General features: G+C 40.6%; 2 protein-coding genes across 4 annotated transcripts in view; one reads left to right on the forward strand and one right to left on the reverse strand.

Annotated features, from left to right (window-relative positions):
* The window catches only part of LOC112237455 (AT-rich interactive domain-containing protein 4B), a gene marked incomplete in the record, with an annotated part of 163,348 nt that extends 161,902 nt beyond the window's left edge, over positions 1–1,446 (reverse strand). The window contains 1 exon segment of the mRNA XM_042305692.1: positions 1,228–1,446.
* A 196-nt stretch (positions 1,447–1,642) lies between these two features.
* ggps1 (geranylgeranyl diphosphate synthase 1) overlaps positions 1,643–14,697 on the forward strand; it is a 30,908-nt gene continuing 17,853 nt past the window's right edge. For 2 of the 3 annotated variants that reach the window (XM_042305694.1, XM_042305693.1), the window contains exon 1: positions 1,643–2,125. The gene's annotated coding sequence lies outside the window, so the exon portion shown is untranslated. The remainder of the gene's footprint in view (positions 2,126–14,697) is intronic. The other variant, XM_042305695.1, reaches the window with a different exon arrangement.

Below are 14,697 nucleotides of genomic sequence, written 5' to 3' on the forward strand. Positions count from 1 at the left end.
AACAATGCAAAGTTATTGAAAGTAAGACTGCTGCAGGACGATTGAAAACAGATTGATTCACCCCCGTCTCGTCTATACGAGCAGCGAAGCAGTTGTTCTACAAATTTGCTGACGGTCGAGTACATCCAAGTGTGCCTCTCTGACAAAGAAGCAAAATTGACAAAACACTTGGCAACAAGATCGAGCCCAATAAAGTCGTTTCAAAACACTGAATTCTAGACAAATAATAATCGCCAAGAATTACATCCTTGTTCAGGAGGCGTGACACATTTCACTTTGAGGTTATAACGTAAAGCCAAAATAGCTCTCGACGAGTTGCCGATCTCGGTGGCGACAATGTCACCCCCAGACAACTCCGCTGGTCCAGTCATTTCCCCCGACTCAAAATAAGTGTTTACCGGGGATTATCAGACAACAAATAAAAAGGACGAAATCATTTCGACGAGGGGGAACATCGAAATGTGTCAAGCTGCAGCAGAACAACTACTACGGCCACTAGAAGGAGCGAGTTCTGACTCAATTGCAACATTGTTGCTGGCCTTAAAAAAAAATCAAAGCAACAAAAGAAAATGTAGCCGAGTTCAGATTCGCAATTGACTTGTGAAACTCCATAAAAAAACGCAGCCAACGTTACTGTATTGGAAGTCGATGCAAAAAGCGAGGGGAAATGTTTACTGATGTAGGCATAGTCTTACGTAAGGAGGACTAGCTCTGACTCCAACAAGGCAGCATTTTCTCCCAATCAGTTAACGAAAGCTATTCGATGCCTACCAGGCAGCCACACACCATTAGAAAGTGAATCGTCGTGTTTTAAAAAAAAATTCCACCACAACAGTGGGTCGCTGGCCCAGTAGAAAGTGATCCTCTCAGTACCATTATGAAACAAGTCGACAACACGGCAGGTTACAATGAATGACGTTGGCAAGTCGCATTGTTCCAACACAATAAATAAAGTATGTCATTTTTAAAACGAGGAAATGGGTAAAGCCTAGGTGTTACACTATTCATAAAATAAAACGATTCACCGATTAAATGTTAGATTTAACGTGTGCATTTAAGAGTTACGATTCCATGTTCACGATTGATGTTTCATTCATCCCCCCTAGATTAAATTTGATCACATTACAATCCGTTTTTTTTTTCCAGGCATCGAAATTCAATGTAGTCCAAGTCGGTAATATTTTTTTTCACCCCGTCCTAAGGCATGCAAAAAGCACGATCCCTTACCTATGAAGTCAAGTTGAGAATGTTTTCTTTCGACGAAAGAAAAGGTTCAAATTAATCCATAAAATCATTTAATCCTACAATTTTCCAGTTGTTTTTATTTATTTTTTAGCGTTTGTCCACTGACCCCGGTTCGGTTTAGATGTTGGTATGTGAATTCGACAAAAGTCGTAGCCAGAGAGCTTTTTCCTCTATGATCCTCTCTCTCCGCTTCTGAAACTGACTGACAGATACACAACACCACCCACGGACATCAATACTTTCGCTCATTGGACAACACCTCGGAGTTTACCGCCCCTTTGGCTTGTAATGATTGGCTGATTTTCAGATTAAAAATGGTTTCCCCGATATATTTCAATGACGGCATGGAAACAGCAAAGGCAAATGGTAGGCGTGGAGATGTAGTCGTCGAGGATTTATTTACACGTTCCCATAGACTGGAGAGAGACGAGACAATAAACTATGTAAAAACTACAACAGCCAGTTCCCAACGGGATAGAGGCGTCCTGGAAAATGGTTTGTTTGAGTGCCCCACCTACTCCTGCGCTTGCTCTGTGAAGGAGCCATGGCGTATATAGCTGGCAGTGGGAGCAGATGAACATTATTTTTTTCTCGACCAAATCATCTTGGTTCCTCGTCTTATTGCTGTGGCTCAGTGTATCACCATCATGGTGTGGTTTGGAGAACTATGACCAATATTTGATTGTATAGTTACTTGGCGTCTAATCGTAAGTTCAAACTGATCAATTATGAACGTAATATTTTGGGGGGGGATGTTTTAAATAAATTATCTGGAGAGAAAAAAAGCTTGTTGACCTAGGCGCTATTGTTAGCATATTGGCTAGCTAAGAAAAGGGTCTGAAAGCGGAAGTGGGGACGTTTCCGGTTACCGGCTGACAAGGTGGGTGGAGCTATGTGTTTACCAACGACAACATAAATTGTTTTCTTTGTGAAATATGACTAGACTAGTCAAAAGAAAGACTAGCAACTTAACTGAAACTGTTCAATTGTTGTTAGTGAATTTATTTGGTTCTCCTTTTTGTTTTGTTAGCTAGTGGCTTGTGGGCTGGCTGTTCAGTTGGAGCACAAACGTTATAAGCAGCACCATCATTCTCATGCTCGCTCATAGAAATAAATATATATTATATATTAGGTTGCATTCGTGATAGTTTTGCAGTTAGTTTCTCAACAACCGTGAAACCACAATGATGAGGTCAGTTTCACAGAATTAGAATAGAACATTATTTTATTATACTGAACAAAAATGTAAACGCAACATGTAAAGTGTTGGTCCCATATTTCATGAGCTGAAACGAAAGATCACAGAAGTTTTCCACACCCACAAAAAGCTTATTTCTCTCATTTTGTGGCCAAATTTGTTTACATCCCTGTTAATGAGCATTTCTCCTTTTGCCAAGATAATCCATCTGCTTGACAAGTATGCAATGGCAATTTTAGCATCTAAATCTTGGAGCAAACTTTTTTTTTTATGCATGCCAGGAAAGCTATAACACTAAACAATACATTCATTGCACTATACCGGTGACAAGCGGTGTGTTTACAGGTGCCCACAAACTGTTAGGACCTACATAAAGCTGTCCATACACCTTGCCACTGTTATACCTGGCTTTCAGCGCAGCCTTATTTGGCAGCGAAACAGTTCCTTCAGTTTAATTTACTGCCTTAAAAAAAAAACATAGCTGATATGGCTGATTTGCTTAAACAAATGTGGTTTCTAATGACAACTGAGATGTACAAACTATGGCATAAAGGAACGATAAGAGGCAATTGGTCATTTAGATTAAGACATTAATAAACGAGCTAAGACGGACGTAGTCAATATAACTATTTGTTCAGCACCTGAAATGTACAGCGACAGAATTCAGAACATGGGCCATTCTTACAGTGTTCTTCCTGTACACCAAGTCAGAACCATAGGATAAATAAAGGGGGCATATAAACAGACAGTGAAAGCTCTTACAATATTCAATGATATCATTTCTCTAAAACAGGCTATAGGCTACATGTGCAACACCAAGTCAGAACAGTAGGTGAAACTATGAGGGGGAAAAGGGACCAAATTATTAGGGTGAAGCACATGGGCTACTAACCGCTTACTACACAACATACACTTAGCTTTCTTAGCTACAGTATACATATATCCCTGGCATATTACATCATTTATGCAGCAATATACAACATTTTTGGACTCACCTTGTGCTGTGTTCACTTGAACAGGAAGGTGCAGAAGTCCTTCGTGGGCATATTTTGTCAAACTTTGTCATCCATGGCATTCCCTGGATTGTCGGTGCTCAGAATGGTGATAATATGGTATGGTGATAATATGATAATATGGTATGGTGAGGTCTCTCAGAATGGTGATAATATGGTACGGTGAGGTCTCTCAGTATGGTGATAATATGGTGAGGTCTCTCAGTTTGGTGATAATATGGTATGGTGAGATTCCTCAGTATGGTGATAATATGGTATGGTGAGATCCCTCAGTATGGTGGTAATATGGTATGGTGAGGTCTCAGTATGGTGATGGTATGGTGAGGTCCCTCAGTATGGTGATAATATGGTATGATGAGATCCCTCTATGGTGACGATATGGCGATGCCCTCAGTGTGGTGATAATATGGTATGGTGAGGTCTCTCAGTATGGTGAATGGTGATAATATGGTATGGTGAGGTCCTCAGTATGGTGGTAATATGGTATGGTGAGGTCTCTCAGTATGGTGATGGTATGGTGAGCTCTCAGTATGGTGATAATATGGTATGGTGAGGTCTCTCAGTATGGTGATGGTATGGTGATCAGTATGGTGATAATATGGTATGGTGAGGTATCTCAGTATGGTGATAATATGGTATGGTGATAATATGGTATGGTGAGGTCCCTCAGTATGGTGATAATATGGTATGATGAGATCCCTCTGGTGACGATATGGCGATGCCCCTCAGTGTGGTGATAATATGGTATGGTGAGGTCTCTCAGTATGGTGATAATAGGGTATGGTGAGGTCCCTCAGTATGGTGATGGTATGGTGAGCTCTCAGTATGGTGATAATATGGTATGGTGAGGTCTCTCAGTATGGTGATAATATGGTATGGTGAGGTCTCTCAGTATGGTGATAATATGGTATGGTGAGGTCTCATTATGGTGATAATATGGTATGGTGAGGTCTCTCAGTATGGTGATAATATGGTATGGTGATAATATGGTATGGTGATAATATGGTATGGTGATAATATGGTATGGTGAGGTCTCTCAGTATGGTGATAATATGGTATGGTGATAATATGGTATGGTGATAATATGGTATGATGAGATCCCTCTGGTGACGATATGGCGATGCCCCTCAGTGTGGTGATAATATGGTATGGTGAGGTCTCTCAGTATGGTGATAATATGGTATGGTGATAATATGGTATGGTGATAATATGGTATGGTGATAATATGGTATGGTGATAATATGGTATGGTGATAATATGGTATGGTGATAATATGGTATGGTGAGGTCCCTCAGTATGGTGATAATATGGTATGGTGAGGTCTCTCAGTATGGTGATAATATGGTATGGTGAGGTCTCTCAGTATGGTGATAATATGGTATGGTGAGATCCTCAGTATGGTGATAATATGGTATGGTGATAATATGGTATGGTGAGGTCTCTCAGTATGGTGATAATATGGTATGGTGAGGTCCCTCAGTATGGTGATAATATGGTATGATGAGATCCCTCTGGTGACGATATGGCGATGCCCCTCAGTGTGGTGATAATATGGTATGGTGAGGTCTCTCAGTATGGTGATAATAGGGTATGGTGAGGTCCCTCAGTATGGTGATAATATGGTATGGTGAGGTCTCTCAGTATGGTGGTAATATGGTATGGTGAGGTCTCTCAGTATGGTGATGGTATGGTGAGCTCTCAGTATGGTGATAATATGGTATGGTGAGGTCTCTCAGTATGTGATAATATGGTATGGTGATAATATGGTATGGTGAGGTCTCTCAGTATGGTGATAATATGGTATGGTGAGATCCCTCAGTATGGTGATAATATGGTATGGTGATAATATGGTATGGTGAGGTCTCTCAGTATGGTGATAATATGGTATGGTGAGATCCCTCAGTATGGTGATAATATGGTATGGTGATAATATGGTATGGTGAGGTCTCTCAGTATGGTGATAATATGGTATGGTGAGGTCTCTCAGTATGGTGATGGTATGGTGAGCTCTCAGTATGGTGATAATATGGTATGGTGATAGTATGGTGATGGTATGGTGAGGTCTCTCAGTATGGTGATGGTATGGTAATATGGTGATGGTATGGTGAGGTCTCTCAGTATGGTGGTAATATGGTATGTTGAGGTCTCTCAGTATGGTGATAATATGGTATTGTGAGGTCTCATTATGGTGATAATATGGTATGGTGATAATATGGTATGGTGAGGTCTCTCAGTATGGTGATAATATGGTATGGTGAGATCCCTCTATGGTGACGATATCGATGCCCCTCAGTGTGGTGATAATATGGTATGGTGAGGTCTCTCAGTATGGTGATAATAGGGTATGGTGATAATATGGTATGGTGAGATCCCTCAGTATGGTGTATGGTATGGTGATAATATGGTATGGTGAGGTCTCTCAGTATGGTGATAATATGGTATGGTGAGGTCTCTCAGTATGGTGATAATATGGTATGGTGAGGTCTCTCAGTATGGTGATAATATGGTATGGTGAGATCCCTCAGTATGGTGATAATATGGTATGGTGATAATATGGTATGGTGAGGTCTCTCAGTATGGTGATAATATGGTATGGTGAGGTCTCTCAGTATGGTGGTAATATGGTATGGTGAGGTCTCTCAGTATGGTGATGGTATGGTGAGCTCTCAGTATGGTGATAATATGGTATGGTGAGGTCTCTCAGTATGGTGATGGTATGGTGAGGTCCCTCAGTATGGTGATAATATGGTATGATGAGATCCCTCTATGGTGACGATATGGCGATGCCCCTCAGTGTGGTGATAATATGGTATGGTGATAATAGGGTATGGTGAGGTCTCTCAGTATGGTGGTAATATGGTATGGTGAGGTCTCTCAGTATGGTGATAATATGGTATGGTGAGGTCCCTCAGTATGGTGGTAATATGGTATGGTGAGGTCCCTCAGTATGGTGATAATATGGTATGGTGAGGGCTCAGTATGGTGATAATATGGTATGGTGAGGTCCCTCAGTATGGTGATAATATGGTATGATGAGATCCCTCTGGTGACGATATGATGCCCTCAGTGTGGTGAGGTCCCTCAGTATGGTGGTAATATGGTATGATGAGATCCCTCTATGGTGACGATATGGCATGCCCTCAGTGTGGTGATAATATGGTATGGTGAGGTCCCTCAGTATGGTGATAATATGGTATGGTGAGGTCTCTCAGTATGGTGATAATATGGTATGGTGAGGTCCCTCAGTATGGTGATAATATGGTATGGTGATAATATGGTATGGTGAGGTCTCTCAGTATGGTGATAATATGGTATGGTGATAATATGGTATGGTGAGGTCTCTCAGTATGGTGATAATATGGTATGGTGAGGTCCCTCAGTATGGTGATAATATGGTATGGTGATAATATGGTATGGTGAGGTCTCTCAGTATGGTGATAATATGGTATGGTGATAATATGGTATGGTGATAATATGGTATGGCGATGCCCCTCAGTGTGGTGATAATATGGTATGGTGAGGTCCCTCAGTATGGTGATAATATGGTATGGTGAGATCCCTCTGGTGACGATATGGCGATGCCCCTCAGTGTGGTGAGGTCCCTCAGTATGGTGGTAATATGGTATGATGAGATCCCTCTATGGTGACGATATGGCGATGCCCCTCTGTGGTGATAATATGGTATGGTGATAATATGGTATGGTGAGGTCCCTCAGTATGGTGATAATATGGTATGGTGATAATATGGTATGGGGATAATATGGTATGGTCTCTCAGTATGGTGATAATATGGTATGGTGAGGTCTCTCAGTATGGTGGTAATATGGTATGGTGAGATCCCTCAGTATGGTGATAATATGGTATGGTGATAATATGGTATGGTGAGGTCCCTCAGTATGGTGATAATATGGTATGGTGAGATCCCTCTTTGGTGACGATATGGCGATGCCCCTCAGTGTGGTGATAATATGGTATGGTGAGATCCCTCTATGGTGACGATATGGCGATGCCCCTCAGTGTGGTGATAATATGGTATGGTGAGATCCCTCTATGGTGACGATATGGCGATGCCCCTCAGTGTGGTGAGGTCCCTCAGTATGGTGATAATATGGTATGGTGAGATCTATCAGTATGGTGAGGTCTATGGTATGGTGATAATATGGTATGGTGATAATATGGTATGATGAGATCCCTCTATGGTGACGATATGGCGATGCCCCTCAGTGTGGTGAGGTCCCTCAGTATGGTGGTAATATGGTATGGTGAGATCCCTCTATGGTGACGATATGGCGATGCCCCTCAGTGTGGTGAGGTCCCTGGTCATTCCCAGCCTTACTATGTATGTGAATGTAAGTTGATTATATTTTGGTAGCCTGCCCTAGACATTATTTCAGAATTGGTGGGCAGTCCATTATATAAAAATGTTTGAATTCAAACTTATTGCTGACAGGTCCACAACCATTTTGTCATGGTTCTCTCTCTTTCAGAAACTTACAGTCCTTTACCAGATACATCATAAATTGCTGCAAAAGATGTGTGGCAGAATGTTTACAATAAATGGACCCGTTGCTTATGTCAAATATGACCGTATATAATTAGTCTACAGTATTGCTGTGACATCCGTGCCTATTTCATCTCTGAGCCTATAGCAAAGCAGGATATCGGAACACAATCTGTTGATGAGAAAAATATTAAACAACAATTTGTATTTTGCATAGAAGTGTGGGCTGTACTAATTACCCTACTTTTTAAATAGTTCTGAATATACACTCAAATGTTCAGAATGAGCAGACTATTTGTTTAAGTTTGGGGGAAAAGATCACTGCAAAATATCCACACTTTCTGCCCACAGCTCTAAAGGCAATGTGATACGTTGCCTTTTCTCTTTCTTTTAGAGACTGCCTAATGCCAATAGTCACGTTATTCAGCAAAACAAAAGGGGTTATTGTCACCATAAAAAGTGTATGGAGGTCATTTTGCAGGTGGAGTTTTAATGTCCGTTCATTCGCACTCAGTTTTACTTCCAGTCTAATTTATAACGGGAAAATGCGTATGTATGGTGTGCACCAAGTTTATAAATGTCAATATTTTTTGTTTGTGTACAGAATTTTCAGAAATAGTGCATGCTGGACTTGAGTGTGAAATGTACGCAAAGGTTATAAATGACGACCCAGGCACCTGCTGGTGAATTTTGTTTGAATTCAATCTGTCAGCACAGATTCGACACACATTAGCTTCTCAGGTAGCAAACGAAAGTTAGCTAGCTAAAGTACAGATAAAAGGGGGTTAGTTGTATACCTAGCTAGCTAAAGCTAAAGTATAGATTAAAGGGGGTTAGTTATATACCTAGCAAGCTAAAGTACAGATAAAAGGGGGTTAGTTGTATACCTAGCTAGCTAAAGTATAGATAAAATGGGGTTAGTTGTATACCTAGCTAGCTAAAGTATAGATTAAAGGGGGTTAGTTATATACCTAGCTAGCTAAAGCTAAAGTACAGATAAAATGGGGTTAGTTGTATACCTAGCTAGCTAAAGTATAGATAAAATGGGGTTAGTTGTATACCTAGCTAGCTAAAGTATAGTTAAAAGGGCGGTAGTTGTATAGCTAGCTTATCTTTTGGTTTAAACAACAAGGCAGAAAAGGACACAATCTCCACGAGCGTTGTAACTTCAAATGGAAAGAAGCAGAGGAGAAGATTTAGTTTGAATTTAGTGAAATAAATGTTATCTAGCTAGTTACATAAAACAGTAAGGGCTTCCAGTGTCAACCCATTCATAAAGGATAAAGGGGGCTAGTGTTCCCGCTAGGGAAGGGTGGTACTGAAGCACGGACCGGTTTGGCTTTTTGCATAACTGTATTTTAATGTTTTGGTTTGCTAAATGTCTGTTTTTTTTATAGTTTGCTCCGTTTGCTACTTGAAATCCTCTCTCTCCCTCTCCTTCCTGCTGCATGCTGCTAACCACACCAAGCCCTGCCCCCTATCACTCAAGGAGAGAGCAGTTGCTCAACCACAGTCACGAGCACTTTCTTGCTGTTCACTCTGCAGTTTAGTTTATTAGGATCCCCATTAGATACTGCACATACAGCAGCTTCTCTTCCCTGGGGTCTACATAATGCACACACATACATGACAATTATAGACAAGATAATTATGTTGATTATTTTGATTTCAGAGTTATATATTGGAGAGACAAGATAGTATTCATATTGTTAAATGAGATCTTTAGAGAGGAGAGGTGCTGTGATACAATATGTTATTAAGTCTAAACATTATTTTTTTGGCAGAGTGGCAGATCCACTATGACATGATGACAGCTTTACACACTCTTTGGCATTCTCTCAGCCAGCATCATGTGGGTAGTCACCTGGAATGCTTTTCAATTAAGAGGTGTGCCTTGTTAATTTGTGGAATTTCTTTCCTTCATAATTCATTTGAGCCAATCAGTTGTATTTGGTAAAAGACCAAGTCCATATTATGGCAAGAACAGCTGAAAAAAGTAAAGAGAAATGACAGTCCATCGTTATTTTAAGACATGAAGGTCAGTCAATCCTGAAAATGTCAAGAACTGAAAGTTTCTTCAAGTGCAGTCGCAAAAACCATCAAGCACTATGATGAAACTGGCTTTCATGAGGACCATCACAGGAAAGGAAGGCCCAGAGTTACCTCTGCTAAAGAGGATTCATTAGAGCTCAGTAGAGTTACCAGCCTCAGAAATTGTAGCCCAAATAAATGCTTCATAGTTAATTTTATTTGTCACATGCACCGAATACAACAGGTGTAGACCTTACCATGAAATGCTTACTTACAAGCCCGTAACCAACAATGCAGTTCAAGAAAGAGCTAAGAAAAAATATTTACTGAATAAACTAAAGTTAAAAAGTAATAAAGACTTCAAGTAACGGACACATTTCAACATCAACTGTTAAGATGAGACTGCCTGAATCAGGCCTTCATGGTCAAATTGCTGCAAAGAAACCATTACTAAAGGACACCAATAAGAAGAAGAGACTTGGTTGGGCCAAGAAACATGAGCAGTGGACATTAGACCTGTGGAAATCTGTCCTTTGGTCTGAGTCCAAATTTGAGATTTTTTGCTTCCAACCACCATGTCTTTGTGAGATGCAGAGTAGATGAACAGATGATCTCTGCATGTGTGGTTCCCACCGTGAAGCGAGGAGGAGGTGTGGGGGTGCTTTGCTGGTGACACTGTCAGTGATTTATTTTGAACTCAGTGCACACTTAACTAGCATGGCTACCACAGCATTCTTCAGTGATATGTCGTCCCATCTGGTTTTGGCTTAGTGGGACTATCATATGTTTTTCAACAGGACAATGACCCAACACACCTCCAGGCTGTGTAAGGGCTATTTGACCAAAAAGGAGAGTGATGGAGTGTTGCATCAGATAACCTGGCCTCCACAATCCCCCGACCTCAACCCAATTGAGAAGGTTTGGGATGAGTTGGATCGCAGAGTGAAGGAAAAGCAGCCAACAAGTGCTCAGCATAATGTGGTAACTCTTTCAAGACTGTTTGAAAAGCATTCCAGGTGAAGCTGGTTGAGAGAATGCCAAGAGTGTGCAATGCTGTCATCAAGGCAAAGGGTGGCTACTTTGAAGAATCTCAAATATAAAATACATTTTGATTTGTTGAACTACATGATTTCATATGTGTTATTTCATAGATTTGATGTCTTCACTATTATTGTACAATGTAGAAAATAGTAAAAATAAAGAAATGTAGGAGTGTCTGAACTTTTGCCTGGTACTGTAGCTGATGATGAATGCTCTGTTCTATTTGATAAGTAACTCTCCCACCATGTTATGGCAGGTCATGTAAAGCCATAACAAGTTCTTATTTTTTTCAATAACAATATATGATCAATAACCTCAAACGCTACTCTGAAATCTAACAATCCAGTTAGTGTCATTCAATGTGGGGCGGCAGGGTAGCCTAGTGGTTAGAGCGTTGGACTAGTAAGGTTGGTTGCAAGTTCAAATCCCCGAGCTGACAAGGTACAAATCTGTCGTTCTGCCCCTGAACAGGCAGTTAACCCACTGTTCCTAGGCCGTCATTGAAAATAATAATTTGTTCTTAACTGACTTGCCTAGTTAAATAAAGGTAACAAAAAAAAAATGAACAAAAGTATGAACGCAAACAATTCAAAGACTTTACTGAGTTACAGTTCATATAAGGAAATCAGTCAGTTGAAATTCATTAGGCCCAAATCTGTCTTTCACATGAATGGGAATAGAGATATGCATCTGTTCACAGATGTAAAATAAAAAACGGTATGGCCGTGGATCAGAACCAGTCCGTATCTGGTTTCACTACCATAAGGCTGTTGATTGTGGCCTGTGGAATGTTGTCCCATTCCTCTTCAATGTCTCTGTCAAGTTGCCGGATATTGGCGGGAACTGGAACATGCTGTCATACACATTGATCCAGAGCATCCCAAACATGCTCAATGGGTGACATGTCTGGTGAGTATGCTAGCTATGGAAGAACTGGGACATTTTCAGATTCCAGGAATTGTGTACAGATCCTTGCGACATGGGAACGTGCATTATCATGCTGAAACAGGAGGTGATGACGGCGGAGGAATGGCATGACAATGGGCCTCAGGATCTCGTCATGGTATCTCTGTGCATTCAAATTGCCATCGATAAAATGCAATAGTGTTCAATGCACGTAGCTTACGCCTGCCCATACCATAACCCCACCACCACCATGGGGCACTCTGTTCACAACGTTGACATCAGCAAACCGCTCACCCACAAGACTCCATACGCGTGTTCTGCGATTGTGAGGCCGGTTAGACGTACTGCCAAATTCTCTAAAACCATGTTGGTGGCTTATGGTAGAGAAATGAGCATTCAATTCTCTGGCAACATTTCTGCCAATTGCACGCTTCCTGAAAACATTAGACATCTGTAGCATTTGTGTTGTGTGACACATTTTAGTGGCCTTTTATTGTCACCAGCACAAAGTGCACCTGTGTAATAATCATGCTGTTTAAACAGCTTCTTGATATTCCACACCTGTCAGGTGGATGAATTATCTTGGCAAATGAGAAATGCTCACTTAACAGGGATGTAAACAAATTTGTGCACAAATTGAGAAATGTTCTGTTTTTTATTTATTTCAGCTCTTGAAACATGGGACCAACACCTAACATGTTGCGTTTTTATATTTGTGTGTTTTTATTTTATTTTTACTCTGACATGCCACGACCATTTAGTATAGTTTGACAACACTGTTTGTAAGCTTTCCTATTATATCAAATTCAACGTTTTGTCTTTTCCAGATGTCATGGTATGGTGGGGTAATTGGTTTTATCTCCTGAATGTTTTGGCAAAAAAGTCACTTTCTTACCCCTTCCTTCCATGGGCAAACATGTTTAGGAACGTTTGTTTAGATCGAAAGGGATACTGTCAAAAAGTGACTGTTGTGTAAATACTTTTGAATTGAGTCACTCAATTAGCCATGTCAGCTAACAATGTTTATATTGGTAAGTTGGACTAGTCAGCTATCTAAACTCGTAGTAATCATGAACATATACTATATAGACTCGGCAAGAAGGGCACATGCCCACGGGCCTTGACCTCCCCATTTTGATTTTGTTATTCACTCTGTCATAACTTTTTTTTTCAGTCACTTTGGCACATTTCAGATGTACATGGTATATTTTCAAACATTTAAGTACAACATTCTGAACTGATAATATAAGATATTACTGATTGTAATGCCCACTATCTTATGTTCAACACTTTTTTGATTGTTAATTCATTGGGATTTCACATCTTTCACCCCTGAAACACTACAGGAATATGGCTCTGAACATAAACAGTAACACCTCCACCGTAGGAATTCCTGTCTCTTCTCTTGCATTGTTACTACTGTATCATCAAAGGAAGTATCTGAGTCTCAGAGATGGTCAATATATGAATGTTATCTGATGTAAGCAAGCCTCTGATTTCATTAACCTTATTTCTAAGGCTACATACAGTGTACACGCTTTAGGAACACTTTCCTAATATTGTGTTGAACCCACCATTGCCCTCAGAACTGTCTCAATTCATTGGGGCTTGGACTCAACGTGTCGAGAGTGTTCCACATGTTGACTACAATGCATTCCACAGTTGTGTCAAGTTGGCTGGATGTCCTTTGGGTGGTGGACCTTTCTTGATACACACGGGGAAACTGTTGCGGGTGAAAAACCTAGCAACATTGTAGTTCTTGATGCACTCAAACCGGTGCGCCTGGCACCTACTACCATACCTCGTTCAAAGGCACTGAAATATTTTTTTTGTTGCCCATTCAACCTCCTGAATGGCACACAATCCATGACTCACTTGTCTCAAGGCTTAAAAATCCTTCTTTAAACCGGTCCCTCCGCCTACATTGATTTTGAAGTGGATTTAACAAGTGACATCCAATAAGGGATCACTGCTTTCAGCTGGTCCGTCTGTCATGGACAGAGCAGGTGTTCCCACAGTACATACTTTCATTTTAATCCCAGCCCCCAGCTCCACGAGGCCTCTTGCCATCATTGTAAATAGTATTTGTTTCTTAATTTACTTGCCGGATAAAATAAATAATTATAATTAAATGCGTAGGATCAATCATCAGGGTATTGTAAAACTGTTGCTACGGTAATAATGTAGCACAGTGTTGAATGCCATTTCTGCCAACATTGTACAATAACCTTTTCTACTTGTCAACTGATACAGTATCGCCTGTCTCTGCTTGAAATTCATCTTCCTCGACAGACCCTTGTTATTTCCAGCTTCAACAGATTAAAACCTTTGCCTCCCTTAGTCTTTTCAACCTCTCTTTTCCCTCCAATCCTCTGCCTCCCTTAGTCTTTTCAACCTCTCTTTTCCCTCCAATCCTCTGCCTCCCTTAGTCTTTTCAACCTCTCTTTTCCCTCCAATCCTCTGCCTCCTTTAGTCTTTTCAACCTCTCTTTTCCCTCCAATCCTCCGCTCTTAACCAATTACCCAACTCCTTCTGAAAATATTCAACTTTTCCAAGCCAAAATCTATTTTTAGAGAGAGAGCGAGACATACTAAGCCCTGTACTCCCTCAGTCTCTCTGACATGTCAACAGTGTGACCTTTTTTTAAAAAAAATGTTTTTTTATATATAGACAGGTGTGTTTCTTTCGTGCCCAAGCAATTGAATTGGCCACAGGTGGACTCCAAGTTGTAGTGACATCTCAAGGATGATCACATTTAAATT

This window comes from Oncorhynchus tshawytscha, linkage group LG24 (assembly GCF_018296145.1).
Source record: "Oncorhynchus tshawytscha isolate Ot180627B linkage group LG24, Otsh_v2.0, whole genome shotgun sequence".
NCBI classification, from domain to species: Eukaryota; Metazoa; Chordata; class Actinopteri; order Salmoniformes; family Salmonidae; genus Oncorhynchus; species Oncorhynchus tshawytscha.